Source organism: Sus scrofa, chromosome 1, assembly GCF_000003025.6.
Source record: "Sus scrofa isolate TJ Tabasco breed Duroc chromosome 1, Sscrofa11.1, whole genome shotgun sequence".
NCBI classification, from domain to species: Eukaryota; Metazoa; Chordata; class Mammalia; order Artiodactyla; family Suidae; genus Sus; species Sus scrofa.
Genome location: NC_010443.5, coordinates 164,751,181 through 164,766,114, shown reverse-complemented (window position 1 = coordinate 164,766,114; position 14,934 = coordinate 164,751,181). Strand labels below are relative to the sequence as shown.

The following is a 14,934-nucleotide window of genomic DNA, read 5'->3' as shown; positions in this document are numbered from 1 at the left end:
GCGTTACCCAGTAGCTGCCACCGTCTCAAACCCTGTTGGGGAGCAGGGCAGGATGGGGTGCAGGAGCCCAAGGGGGAGGGCTGAGCTCCCTGCCAGCCTCCCTCCAGCCATCCCAGCCCTTCCCTTAGGACCTCAGGGCTGAGAAGGCCCTTCCCAACATCAAGGCCAGATGTCCCATTTCATAGGGGTGGGAGCTGAGGTCTGAGGTGGTACAGGCAGCTACACGGCAGGACCGTGAGGCATTCAGGGCTTCTGATCCAAATCAAGAGTTCTTTCCACTGGCCCACACCAGATACTTAAAACCTGGCAAGTCCAGGGCAAAGCCTTCTTGTGGGGGGGGACACTGCCTCCTCCTCCGACACTCACATGCCCTCAGGATGGCACAGACGTGGCTACTGGTGGCCAGCCCAGGGGGAGCAGAAAGTGGCGCTACAGACTCACGTGACTTCACCATGAGGTGAGGAAAACGCCAGTGCCACGAGAGTGATTCACAGAGGCTTGTGAGAGTGCCAAGCAGAGAATAGAATGGGGGTGGGGTGGGGGGAGGTTCTCAAAACACATGCTTTTTGACCAGCAAAAACTAGCCCCCACCCAGGCTCATCTTCACAGACTGGGTTCAGCTCTTGCTGCTTGAGCTCCTGGCCCAGCCTGGTCCTCCCTCCCACTGGGCCCATGGGTCACCCACTGGGTTCTCACAACAGCCCCCGTTCATAGAGGAGGGAACTGCGCCCTCTCCTCTCTGAGCTTGGACCCTCTGCTGGGTTGCGGGGAGCCTAGCTCCTCACTCCAACCACTTCTCTCCACTTCAGAGCCTGAGTCAGGGCAGGTGGGGCCTCCCCCCACCGCAGGGGATGGCTTTGCTTCCTGGTGCCCCCCAGACCTTTGCCCTGGGCTCCACCCAGGGTCCAGCTGAGCAAGGGGCAGAGAGCAGAATGGTTATGACCTGATTTTGTTTCTGCTCTTGTTCTTTGGCCACAAGACGCCTACAGGATAAAGTTGCATATAAATAAGAAAAAAAGGAGATGTGTTTTCCTATCTCTGCATCCCCATCCCAACAACTTAATGATTAAACTTTTCTAAGCACAAAAAATTTGAGTCGTGCTAGAAAAATGTAAACAATGCTTATTCTTTATCCTTGCTTCCTGGCCAGAAAGAGAGAGAGAGAAAGGAAGGAAGGAAGAAAATTAAAGAAAGAAAGAGAAAGGGGGAAGGAAAAAGAGAGGAAAGGAGGGAGGGAGGAAGGAAAAAACGAATGAAAACTTCCCCCAATTCATGAGAACGCAGATTAGAGAATGAGGGATCAGGAGAGCTCAACATTACACGGTTCAGATCGCATCTCGGGAGTACAGCCTGATGTGGGTTGCCTGCTCCTCCACAGAATTTTTAAGAAAGTGAAGTCCTCAGGGCACATAGCCCAGCCTAACATTAATTCTCTAAACTTTTGGCTATTCCTTAAAATTTTTTCCCCATTATGCCTCTGAAACAAAGTTAGAAATATTGAGAACATTGGAAAGGTTGATTGCCAATATGCCTACCAGCATAGGTCAATTAAACACAAACATACACATGCTCCCATACACAATTACATATGTACAATTCAATATGTATCTTTTTTTCATCTTGCTAAAGACCTTGCATTTACCTCTCAGCTCTGGGCATGTCTGCGCCTCAGTTTCCTCATCTACAAAAAGAGAAGACTGGTGATACCACCGAGAGCACAGGTGGTAATGTGTGGGGAACATCCTGTTACTGTTGCTGATGTCCCAGGCTCATCCACATCTTCAAGGACCCTGTTCATTCCTGCCTCTGCTCTGCCATCTTCAGTGTATCAGACTTGTTCTCTCATGGACCCAAAGTGGCTGCCATAGTTCCAGCATCACATGTAGACACCATAATGTCCACAAGTGGAAGAGGAGCCGTCATATGTTCTGTGGGTCTCTCTTTCTCACATCCTTCTCTCTTACAATGAGGGAACTCCTTCCAGAATTCCCCTAACTTCCCTCCACTTCTAACAGACCAGGAGGCATTACATGCCCACCCCTGAACCAGCCTCTGGAAGGAGTGGACCATCACTGCTGGCTGAGACCAGTGAAGAGCCTCCCCTGAAGCCAGCGGCGGGACAGAGGAGTAGCGTGGCTGCTCAGCCAGCAAGGGAGAAATGCCAGAGTGGATGCGGATCAGGTGGGAAGTGGTGACTGCTAAAATTCCGAAAGCACTGAAGAGTCATTGATAACCTCTCTGTGTCTCAGCTTCCTCAACTATAAAAGGAAAATAATAGTTGCTACCTCTTAGGGTTACTTCAGTACCCTTATAGTAGTGCCTGATACATACTCCTCAGTCAATATATATCAGTGTGTTATCATCACTAAATCACTCCTTTCTAATCAAAACGCTCATTCTTGGAGTTCCCACTGTGGCAGGATCTGACTGCAGCGGCTTGAGTCCCTGAGGAGGCACAGGTTCATCCCTGGCCTGGTGCAGTGAGTTAAAAGATCCGAGAGCTGCGGCTCGGATTCAATCCCTGGCTCAGGCTCTTCCATACACTGTGGGTGAGACCATTAAAAACAAACAAGGAGTTCCTGTCGTGGCGCAGTGGTTAACGAATCCGACTAGGAACCATGAGGTTGCAGGTTTGATCCCTGCCCTTGCTTAGCGGGTTAAGGATCCGGTGTTGCCGTGAGCTGTGGTGTAGGTCACAGACGCGGCTCGGATCCCGTGTTGCTGTGGCTGTGGTGTAGGCCGGTGGCTACAGCTCTGACTGGACCCCTAGCATGGGAACCTCCATATGCCTCGGGAGCGGCCCTAGAAAAATCAAAAAGACAAAAACAAACAAACAAACTCTCGTTCTCTAATTAGTTCAATGAGGTCCCAGGAGGAAAGCAAATCTAGCAGTGGGACAATTGGGTGGTCTCTTCTTCTCACTCTGGGTCTCAGTTTCCTCATCTCTCTCCCATGACCAGCATTGGGGGGTACACAGCAGGGGTTCAGATTGTGTTCCTTTTCTCTTACTAACACCATGAGTGAGCAGGAAATGTTTATTGAGGTTTTTCTTACCGTAAGCCAGGGAGGTTTTAAATCACTTTCCATGGGATGTCTTATTTCATCCTTGTAACATCTTCCCATGAAGAAGTTACCAGTAGTGCCCCCACTCTACAGATGAACAGATTAAATATCTGGCCCAAGGGTCAACAGCTGGTAGGTGATGGGCCCAGGATTATACCCCATATCTGTCAGGCTTCAGAGGCCCTGTTCCCTAAAAAATAACTTGAGATCTTGGGAAATAGAACCAAATGGCCATCCCCCAGATATTGTTCTTTCCAATTTGTTAAGGTGGGTTATATGGCCCCCAATATGCGGTTGGTCTTGGTGAATGTTCCATGGGAACGTGAGGAGATGGTATATTCTGCTGTTGTTAGATGATGTATTCTCTAAGGTAGTTCTAGTTTGTTGTTGGTACTCTTTAATTCAATTGCATCCTTACTGATTTTCTGCCTACTGGATCTGTCCATTACTGATAGAGAGGTGTTGAAGATTCCAAAAATAATAATGATTTTGTCTGTGTCTCTGCAGTTCTGTCAGTATTTGGTCTGAGGTACTCTGATATTCTCTTGTTTGATGCATACACACCGAGGATTATTATACCTTCTTGGAAAATTCATAGCTTTATCATTATGAAATGCCCCACTTTATCCCTGATCACTTTCCTTGTTTTGAAATCTGCTTTGTCTGAAATTAGTGTAGCTACTCCAGCCTTTTCTGATTAGTGTTAGCATGGTATAGCTTTCTCTATCCTTTTACTTTTACTGTGTCTTTATTTTTAAAGAGGGCTTCCTGTAGACAACAGATAGTTGAGTCCTGTTTTGCTATGCCTCTGATAGTCTCTGTTTTTTAACTGGTATCAATTTACATCATTCATATATAAGGTAATTACTAATATATTTGGATTAATATTTACCATGTTTGTAATTGTCTTTTATTTGTTGCTCTTGTTTCTTTTTTTAATCTCCCCTTCCTCTCTTGCCTTATCTGAAGTTACATGATTTCACTTTCTTGGTTTTGGGACAAGATGGCAGAGCAGAAGTACTTAAACTCACCCTCTCGCGAAAACACCAAAATTACAACTAACCACTGAACAACCATCGATAAAATAGATTGAAAACTACCAAAAAAGATATCCTACCCAAAGACAAAGAAGAAGCCACATGGAGACGGTAGGAGGGGCAGTTATGTGATATAAGCAATCCTATACCCACTGGGTGGGTGGGCCACAGACTGGAAAGTAACTATATCACAGAAGCTCTCCCACAGGAGAGTTCCAAACCCCACATCAGGTTCCCCAGTCTGAGGCTCTGGCACTGGGAGGTGGAGCCCCCAGAACATCTGGCATTGAGGGCCAGCAGGGCATGTGCACAAGAGCTCCACAGGACTGGGGGAAACAGAGACTCCACTCTTGGAGAGTGCACACAGGGTTTTGTGTGCACTGGGTCCCAGGGAAAAGCGGGGATTCCATAAGACTCTGGATTAGACCTACCTGCAGGTCTTGGAGGACAGTCTGAGGAAGCAAGGAGCAGCTGTGGTTCCTTGTGGGGCAGGACACTGGAGGCAGAGGCCCCAGGAATGCTCATGAGTGTATGTTCCCCTTGAGGTGGCCATTTTGGAAAAATCTGGCCCCACCCATCAGGGCTGAGAAGCCCCAGGCCTAACAACAGACTGGGTGGGAACACAGCCCCACCCACCAGCATGCAGACTGCTGACGGGTCTTCCTAGGCACACCGCTGCCCCTAATCACACCCAGAGACAAAGCCCCACCCACCAGAGGGAGGAGAATCAGCTCCACCTACCAGGGGGCAGGCACCAGCCCCTCCCATCTGGAAGCCTGCAAAGAGCCCCTCTCTCAACTTCACCCGCAAGGGACAAACACCAGAAGAAAGAGAGGCTACAACTGTGTATCCTGCAAAAAGAGACCAGATGAAAAGCTATACAGAATGATCACTTTCTCCCCCCTTATTAGCACAACAATTAAATTTCTTCAAAAAAATTTTTGTAATTGTTGCCCTATTGTATAGTTTACAATATAGGACATTTACAACTAATTTAATCCACATTCAATAACTCTGTATTGCTTCATGGTAACTTACAGCAGAGTAGTCTCAATTTTTCTTCCCATCCTTTATAACATTGCTGGTATTCATTTCCCTTCCCATATGCTATAATCACCCAGTACTTATGTTACTTATTTTTGCTGTTTTCACTTTGAATAGTTGTCCATTAAATCAACTAAGAATAAGAAAAATAAAAGACGGAGTTCCCGTAGTGGCTCAGCCGTTAACAAACCCCAACTAGCATCCATGAGGACTTGGGTTCAATCCCTGGCCTTGCTCAATGGGTTAAGGATCTGGCGTTGCCAAGAGCTGAGGTGTAGGTCACAGAAGCAGCTTGGATCCCGCGTTGCTGTGGCTGTGGTGTAGGTTGGTGGCTATAGCTCCGATTTGACTCCTAGCCTGGGAACCTACACATGCCTCCTTTCAACCTTAAAAATACAAAAAAAAGGAAAGAACGAAAAAGATTTTATTTCCGTTACTACTTCTCTAATAGTCATCCTTTTCCTTTTTATTTTATTTCCATTACTCCTTCTCTGTTATTCTTGCTTTCCTTATGTAGAGCTGAGTTTTTGACCTTCATAAGTTTCTTTTTGTTTGTCTTTTTAGGGCCGCACCTGTGGCATGTGGAAGTTCCCAGGCTAGGGGTAGAATCGGAGCTGTAGCTGCCGGCCTATGCCACAGCCACAGCAACGCAGGATCTGAGCCACATCTGTGACCTACACCACAGCTCACGGAAATGCGGATCCTTAACCCACTAAGCGAGGTCAGGGATCAAACCTGAGTCCTCATGGATACTAGTTGAGTTCATTACCACTGAGCCACAACAGGAACTCCTGACCTACATAAGTTTCTTTCTCTCTGAAGAACTTCTAACATACTTTAGAGGGCAATTCCACTGGTGACAAATTCCCTCAGTTTTTGTTTGATAAAAGTTTTTACTTCTCTTTCACTTTTGAAGTATAATTTTGTTGAATACAGAATTCTAGGTTGTTTTTTTTCTTTCAATACTTTAAAATTTTCACTCCATTCTCTTCTTGTCTCCATGGTTTCTGGTAAGAAGCCTGATAGAATTCTTATCCTTATCCCTGTGTGGTAATGTGTATTTTTCCTCTGGCTTCTTTTGGGATTTTTTCTGTCATTGGTTTTCTGCAGTTTGAAAAGGATATACTTAGGTGTAGATATTTTTATATTTTGCTTACTTGGTATTCCCTAAGTTTCCTAGATCTATGGTTTGGTGTCTGCATTAATTTTGGAAAATTCCCAACCATTATTACTTCAAATATTTCTTCTGCTTCTCCCTCTCTTTCTTTTCCTTATGGTATTATGCATATATTACACCTTTTGTAATTGTCTGGCAGTTCTTTGTTGTTGTTATTGTTGTTGCTCTTTTTCCTCTTTTCATTTCAGTTTGGGAAGGTTTTTTTTGTTAGTTTTTTTGTTTTGTTTTGTTTTTGTCTTTTGTATTTTTAGGGCCATACCTGTGGCATATGGAGGTTTCCAGGCTAGGGGCCAAAGTGGAGCTGCAGCCACCAGCCTGCACCAGAGCCACAGCAATGCGGGATCTGAACCACATCTGAGGCCCATACCACAGCTCACGGCAAAGCCGGATCTTTAACCCATGGAGCGAGGCCAGGGGTCGAACCCACTTCCTCACGGATGCTAGTCAGATTCATTAACCACTGACCCACAACGGGAACTCCCAGTTCTAATGACACATCTTCATGCTCAGTGATTGTTACCTTGGCCATCCAGTCTACTGATGAGCTCATTGAAGACAGTCTTCATTTTGGTACAATGTTTTTGATTTCTCACATTTCCTTTTGATTTTTTTCTTAGAGTTTCCCTCTCTCTATTTACATCACCCATGTGTTCTTGCTTGCTATTTACTTTTTTCATTGGAATATTAACCATAGTTACTTAAAATCCCCTAATTCAGAGTTCCCACTGTGGCTCAGCAGGTTAAGAACCCAACCAGTATCCATGAGGATGTGGGTTTGATCCCTGGCCTCGCTCTGTGGGTTAAAGAATCAAGTGTTGCTGTGAGCTGAGGTGTAGGACGCAGGCATGGCTCAGATTCTGCCTTGCTATGGTGGTATAGGCTGTCAGCTTCAGCTCTGATTTCCCTAGCCTGGTAACTTCCATATATTGCAGGTGCAGCCCTAAAAAGACAAAAATAAGTAAATAAATACAATAAATTCTCCTAATCCCATAAATCTTTATGATATCTGAGTCTAGCTCTAAAGCTTACTTTGTCTCCTCAGGCTGCTTTTTCTTGTCTTTTAGCATGCCATTTAAGTTTTGGTTGAAAGCCAGACATGCTCTATGAGGTTATAGGAACTGAGGTAATTAGGCTTTTAGTGTGAGGTTTCATGGCAATCGGATTGGGAGCTGGCCCGTGGTTAAGGTTTGCTGTAGCTGTAGGTGCCAGAGGCTTCAGTTTCCTAGACTTTCCTTGTTTGTTTTTCCCTCCTGTTATCTTTGGGTTTCCCTAAGAACTCCTTCTTAAAAATAGTTTGTGTCTTGCAGCTGTTTCTATTGTAATCTACTGTTATTATACTGAAAACCTACTGTATTAGTAGTAAAATACTGGGGGCAGGAAGCATTCCATATTCTTATCATTAAATCTCAGATTTTTAGTTGGCATGAGTCCCTGGGCTGCAGCCTTTAGAAGCCTATCTTAGCCCTTATTTTTTCCTCCCCTTAAATGAGACAGACAGGAAGGCTCAAGAGGACTGGAGTTATTTAATTGCCCTTCTTGAGGTCAGACAAAGCTCTGTTAAAGCAGTTTCTCATGAGGCCTTTGTTATGGAAAACACTCTGAGCACATTTCAAAGTGTCATTTCTCCTGCTCCAAACAGAGGGAGTTATTCCCTGATCTTCACCATGTGAACCCATGAATATATGGTCAGCCTAAGGCTGTGCTCACATTAGTTTTTAACTATCAAGCTAGTCCACACTGAGCTTTCCGCAGTTCATCAAAATTACCACTTAAAAATAACAGCAATAATTAACAAAGAGGGAAGGAGGAAACTTTTGGAGGTGATGGATATGTTTATAGCATAGATTGTGGTGACGTTTTCATGGTTTTATACATATGTGCCAACTCATTGAGTTGTATACATTAAATATATACAGCTTTTTGTTTGTCAACCACACCCCAAAAAAGCAGTTTTAAAAATTAGCATTTAAGTGTTCCTACCAGTTACTGGCTTTGGTGGCTTCTCCTTTAAATAAGGCGATCTTGGCTGTGAGTCTCAATATTCACCTCTCTTCACAGATGTGAGAGTGGCAGTTTGCCCTGGGACTTTAATTCTCTGATGCAGGAGTTCCTGTCATGGCTCAGCGGTTAATGAACCTGACTAGCATCCATGAGGACAGGGGGTCAATCCCCAACCTCCCTCAGTGGGTTAAGGATCCAGCGTTGCTGTGAGCTGTGGCGTAGGTCACAGACGCGGCTTGGATCCCATGCTGCTGTGGCTGTGGTGTAGGCCAGCAGCTACAGCTCCAATTTGACTCCAGCCTGGGAACCTCCATATGCCAAGGGGGCAGCCCTAAAAAGACAGAAAAAAAAAAAAAAAAAAAAAAAAATTCTCCGATGGAGCTGAAAGTTGTTCATTTTCAGTTTGTTCGGCTTTTCCTGGTTGTAGGGATGGGAGTGACAATTTCCAAGTTCTTTATACATCAGTGCTATAACTGGAAGTCTCCTCGACGGGCTTCTAACATATCTACCCAATGGCCTGCCTTCCAGTCATGAGACAGAGGGACGAGCAAACTGTGTTGGGGGAGCAAAACCAAGAGCAGCTAATCTCACTGTAGTTCCACTCAGAAGAACTTCCCTGCTCCTTGCAAGAGTAAGGCACCACCTCACCTTTTTTGCTTTTTTAGGGCCACACCCACAGCATATGGAGGTTCCCAGGCTAGGGGCCGAAGCGGAGCTACAGTGGCCAGTCTATGCCACAGCCACAGTAACGCCAGGTCCAAGCAGCGTCTGTGACCTACACCACAGCTCGCAGCAACGTGGGGTCCTTAACCCACTAAGCAAGGCCAGGGAGCAAACTGCAACCTCACGGTTCCTAGTCAGATTTGTTTCCACTGCGCCACGATGGGAACTCCAGCACCACCTCACTCTAAAGTGAGGTTCTAAGGAAAGAGCCATGACCACATCCCTAGGACCCATCGGCATCCCCATTCCTCTGCCAGCTCTGACCCTTTGGATCCCCCTTTCTCCTCAAGGGACCAGCTTGAGCTCTGGTAGAGGTGGAAGCATGGAGTCCTGTCGAGTGGGTAGGACTGAGGTCAGGCTGGCCAGACAGATCCACCAAGTGCTAGCTCTGCCTTCATTAACCATTACGTTGGGTTGGTCACTGCACTTCTCGAGTCTCAATCCTTTCTATAAGCTCAGAAAATAACAGTACTTTCCTGGTACAACTGTAGAGATGAAGGAAATGCCTGGCACTGAGACTGGCATATCACAGGTCTCCCACAAACATATTTCCTTCTTCCCCCCACAGGAGCCCCCGTCACCTCCGGAATCCAGTCCTGTAGCCCCTGCCTTGGCATTGATGCCACACAGGTCAGCACTGCCTCTCCTCCACCTGACCCGATCCCAAGGGCCAGTCAGAGGAGGGAAAGAAGGTAGGCTGAAAGCAAGCAGCTAATGTACATGTAGTTATGTGCCAGGCACCACTCTAATACTTTATGGGTATTCACAGATTTAATCTGTACACACACAAAATATATGGTCTAGGAAATACATACCCTATTTTACAGAAAAGGAAAATCAAGGCACTGAGATGTTTATAACAATAATCATAGTAAGTGGCAGGGCCTGGGTTTGAACCCAAAGTGCAAACCTCTTTTTTTTTTTTTTTTTCCAGGGCCATACCTGCAGCTCATGAACATTCCCAGGCTAGGGGTGGAATCAGAGCTGCAGCTGCCAGCTTACCCCACAGCCACAGCAGCGCAGGATCCAAGTCGCATCTGCAACATACAGCATAGATCTCGGCAATGCCAGATCCCCACTGGGTGAGGCCTGGATTCGAACTTGCATCCTCATGGGTACTAGTCAGGTTTGTTACCACTGAGTCACAATGGGAACTCTGCAAACCTCTTCAAAGAAGAGAGGGTAAGGGAGTGAATATTTTCGAGCTTGGGAAGAGAGGGCTTGGCAGAAGGAGAGTCTCTCCTGCTATGTTAGTTTAGCAGCGGGTTTTAAGGACTGGAGGCCCTGAGGGGATGCTTGTGCTAACACAGGAGCTGAAGCCCCTAGGGAGCTGGGCTGAAGCTGATGCAGGTCCCAGTTCCTGTTATCCTGTCCCCTTGGTGGCAGGAAGAGGCTGGGGGATGTGCCCATGTGCCCCAGCCTGTGCTTCTCCAAACTGGAAATGCACACAGCAAACCCTGAGGGATTTTATTAAAATGCAGATTTGGATTAGCAGGCCTGGAGCAGGGGGCTAAATTCTGAATCTCTAACAGTTTCCTGGGTAACGCTAATGCTGCAGGTCAGGTCCAAGGGCCGCGTTTGGAGAAACAAGATTCTACAGGACCCTGCATCTCAGGCCCAGCTTCTTTCATCACTTCTTGTTTCTCTTATTCCACCTGCCTGATCCCCCCTGTGTTCCCCAGTGCTGGAGTGAGGGATTTCCCCACCGCCACCTCTTAGGAGGCAGCGCAGCCTCTGGAGGGCATTTAAGAAAAGCCACCCAGGGAAAGGTCAGCCTCATAAACCATTTAACCAAGCTGGGCCAAATCTGAGTTGGGCCCAGCAGCTTCCATCACTTCCGAGGTCCCAGAACGCTTCTGGCCAAAAGGCAGTGCTCATGTCACCTGTAAAATGGAGAAATGATCACAGAACCTGACCTCACAGGGTTGATGTGGGGATTAGATGGGTTAGCACATGTAAAGCGATTAGCCTGGGATGTGGCACACAGGAAGCGCTCCTTAGGCGTTACCTCTTAATTTTGTGGCCACATGAACAATGGGCAGATGCGGGTTTGAAGCTGACTTGCAGACAAGGAAGAGCAGTGGTCCTCACATTTACGTGTGCAACAGAATCACCTGGAAGGCTTGTTAAACCCCGGATCGCTGGCCTCTACCCCTTGGTGTTTCTGATTCATGAAGGGAGCCTGAGAATCTGCATTTCTGACCAGTTCCCAAGTGATACTAATGCTGCTGATCCAGAGACCAATTTTGAGACCCATTGACCTAGGGGAACTCCTTCTGCCCCTGTCCCATGAGGAGGAGCCCCGAGGCCAGGCTGGAGCTGGCAGCGTTAGGGCAGGTCACACTGGGAAGTTAGGAGCCTTCCCAGCAGCCCAGGCTCTAAGGACGCCAGAGAGGGGCTCGTCTGAGGCCTGAGGCCCCTCTGCGGGCCTCTCCTCCGGGCCGGTTCCCTCCTGCCTGGCCCAGTGCCCTGGCCCTCAGAAGGCCCCTCCACCCAGCTTTGTTTGCATTCCTGGAGCCTGCGTCAGCCTGGGCAGCGGGCATGTCTATGCGGGCAGGCCTGGCGCAGTCCTGACGGCTGGCCCTGTGCTCCAGGCCTCCTGGGCAGGGGCTGCAGTGGCCACGCAGGGCTCACTTAGCAGGCTGGTGACTCACACTTCCTCCTGGATTCCGGGAAATGCTTTCCTCCTGTTGCTGCTGCTGCTGCTGCTGCTTTTTTCTTGTTTAATGAGAAGTTCTCTGCAGACTTCCATGGCAACCTCAGGATGAGGAGGCAGGGGGAGAAGGTGGACAAATCTATTCCCAAGAGGGGCCCTAAGAATTCCCACCACACACACACACACACACACACACACACACACACACACTCACACACTCATAATCTTGCCAGCTCCGGCCTGAGCCCCCAACCCACCATGGAGCTTTGGTTCAGGAGGGCCAGCCCCAGAAATGCTTGCTTTTATTAAAAAGGAATGGCCTCACAAAGGCACGACTGTAGGAAAGGTTGTAATTTGCCCAAATAAAACTTAATTTGATCCATGAAATAGCTGTGGTTTATTGTGTAATAGATGTGCTATGTATTTCAATTTAATAGAAGCCAATATAATAGGGGGCCAGCTGGGGCCTCCAGAGGCCAGCCTCTTTCCCACCATGCACAGTAGGGCCATGCAGCCCGCCCTGATGGCGGGACCCTCCACCAGGAGAGGATGGAGAAGGGCTGGCCACAGACTCCTGGCCCAGACCACGGAGGCCCGTGGGAGAGACAGCCCAGGGACAGGCGAGTAAGAGTGCTTGAAGGAAAAAAAAGGAAAAGGAAAAAAAAGGAAAGAAATGAAAACCACCCTTTTTCCAAAGCAATGCTGTGAGTGTGTGAGTCTGAGGAGGGGGTGTGGGGGCTGAGTCACTTTCCTGTCCCCTGCTGGAGTGGGAGGGCCTCCGCCAGGGGCTGTGGGAGAGAAAGAAGGATGGGTCTGTCACCTGGCATGTGCAGGGAAGGAACTTCTGGAGATGCCCTCAGGGACAGTCCCCGGGCCAGCGGTCAGCCGGCTCAGCTCCCAGAGCCTTTGCACAGGCTCAGCGCAAAGGTGGTACAGGCTGGGGGGGGGGGGGAGCTGGGGGTAAGGGGCTCGCTCAGGTACGGGGGGATCCCCCACCAGTGATGGTCCAGTCAGCACCCCCTGACCCCAGTCCACCCACCCTGGCAGCCCAGACTGAGGCCCAGAGAGGATAAATGAGCTGCACAAGGTCAAACAGCCAGGGAGCCGCTCAGCTGGCTCTCATTCCACAGACACCAACCACATCGGTGCTGGGTCAGGGTCAGCGGTAGGTAGGGTGCCATGCCAGGCTGCTCTCCCAGATGCCAGGAATGTGGACCAACTGACAGAGACCAGGAAAGAAGGGAAAGCGGGTAGGAGCAGAGGGATCTCCCATTTGTCAGGTGTTCCCTGTGACCTTGGCATTGCTCTAAGTATGTCACATGCATTACCTCATTCAATCCTCTTGACTACCTATACAGTAGGTAAGGGTGGTCCCATTTGTCAGATGAGGAAATTGAGGCTGGGATGGCTTATCCAAAATCATCATTACCTCTGTAGCCTCTGCTGTCTCCTGTGGGTGGAGACAACATCCAATGAGCAGCCCCGCCTACTCCCTGGTCCTTTCTGGCTTCTGGGCTCTGATCCTGGGTCCAGGTTGCTCCTGATTCATTCTGCCCAGGAGAGCGTCCCAAAAAGGCCTTTATTTGGCTCAATGTGACCTTGGACAAACATCTGAGCCTCAGTTTTCTCATTTGTAAAATGAAAATAATTACACATACCTGACAAATGTTGTTCTGGAGATTAAATGAGATGCTGTATAAAAGCACCTAAGTCAGGGCTTGGCATTCAGGAGGTATTCCTTAAGTCCATCATTCAAACAATTGCCATTGAGAACACCATATGCCAGCTAAGTTCTGGACATTGGTTGAGGAGGCAGAACCACCTAGATCTGAATTCCCACTCTGACATTTACTTGCCGAGTATCTGGACAGGTTATTTTACCTTCCCGAGTCTCAGTTTCACCATCTGTAAACTGGACATAACATTACCTACTTCACAGGGACAATTAAATTGGGCAATAGATGGTGCATACTAGGTGTTCAGTGAACGATAGTTGGTATTTCACCATCAACCATATTATTATTATCTTTCTAAACTTTCTACTGTGGCGTGGCCTCCAGTGGGTAGGACCAACATGTCTAGTGCAAATCTGCCCCAGAGTCTTGCTTGTGCGGTGTCCCGCTCCCCCGAAGATTTCTCTGTAAACTGGGGTTTCTGCACTGAGGCTCAGAACCTCTGTATCTGGAGCAGCCCAGAAACAAAGCGCGCATGAATCCAAAGACTGAAAGAACACAAAGCAGTTACCTGGAAGCATCTGCAGGATATGGTCTTCTTTTCTTCCAAGGAAATGTCCCCTGGTTGCCACGTCCACTGTCGGGCTGAGAAGGTCAGGTCTGGGTGGCCTCTGGAGGGGGCAGGAACCTCATTCGTCAGGGTGGGTCCTCCAGGGACAGCAGCAAGGAGGTCTCCTCTGAAAGCCAAACAAGTGGGGAGGCGAACCCCGTCACCTCTTGAAATGAGAGCCGCTGTCTTCTTTTCTGGGGCTATGGGTATGCCCTTCTCCTCCCCCGCTGCCTTGCCAGCCCCCACCTGTGCCTGCCAGCCCAAGGTGAGGCCCGGAAGCCCAGTCAGAAAGCCATGCTGTGCCTGGTCATCTAAAGCCACAACATAGGACTTCTGTGGGATTGGTGCCCTGGAGACTGTGACTCACCCAAGGTCACAGCAGATGTGTGTGTGCACTTTCCCATTATGTCTTGTCGAGTTCCCTTAATCTCCGGAACTTGCAGGGGTGCTACCCGGGTCAAGGGAGGAAGTTAAGCGTGGAAATCCACTGTACGAACACGAGGTTCATTTATTGCTATTTAATACAGTCAAACTTCCACTAAGCAGAACCCTGGCAAATAGAAATGTTTAAGACTTAACACCAAATCCCTTTTGGTTCAATATTTATTGTGGAGAATCTGTTTTTATAATTACAATTTATAATAAAGTTGAAAATAATAAAGACAATACAGGCTCATTGTACAAATTTTGAAAAATGTGGGAACGTATACAAAAAAGAATACAAAAATCACCTCTAACTCCACAACCTGGAAATAGTCACTGGTTAGCTTTTGCGTACATGCATATGCATTAATATCATAATATTGATAGGTATGAATTATAGTTAGCACTTTATATGTGCCAGGGAGTGAATTCAGCACTTAGGACATCATCTATGTATATATGTAAATGAAGAAACATACATGTTCACTTATGTAGGTTTATCGCCTGCTTTTTTTTCATTTGGCATC

The 14,934-nt window shown here is 47.7% G+C and overlaps 1 long non-coding RNA gene across 1 annotated transcript in view; it reads right to left on the bottom strand.

Annotated features, from left to right (window-relative positions):
* The window catches only part of LOC102161686, a 58,454-nt gene extending 44,285 nt beyond the window's left edge, over positions 1-14,169 (bottom strand). The window contains exon 1 of the long non-coding RNA XR_301149.3: positions 13,946-14,169. This is a non-coding gene — a long non-coding RNA (uncharacterized LOC102161686). The remainder of the gene's footprint in view (positions 1-13,945) is intronic.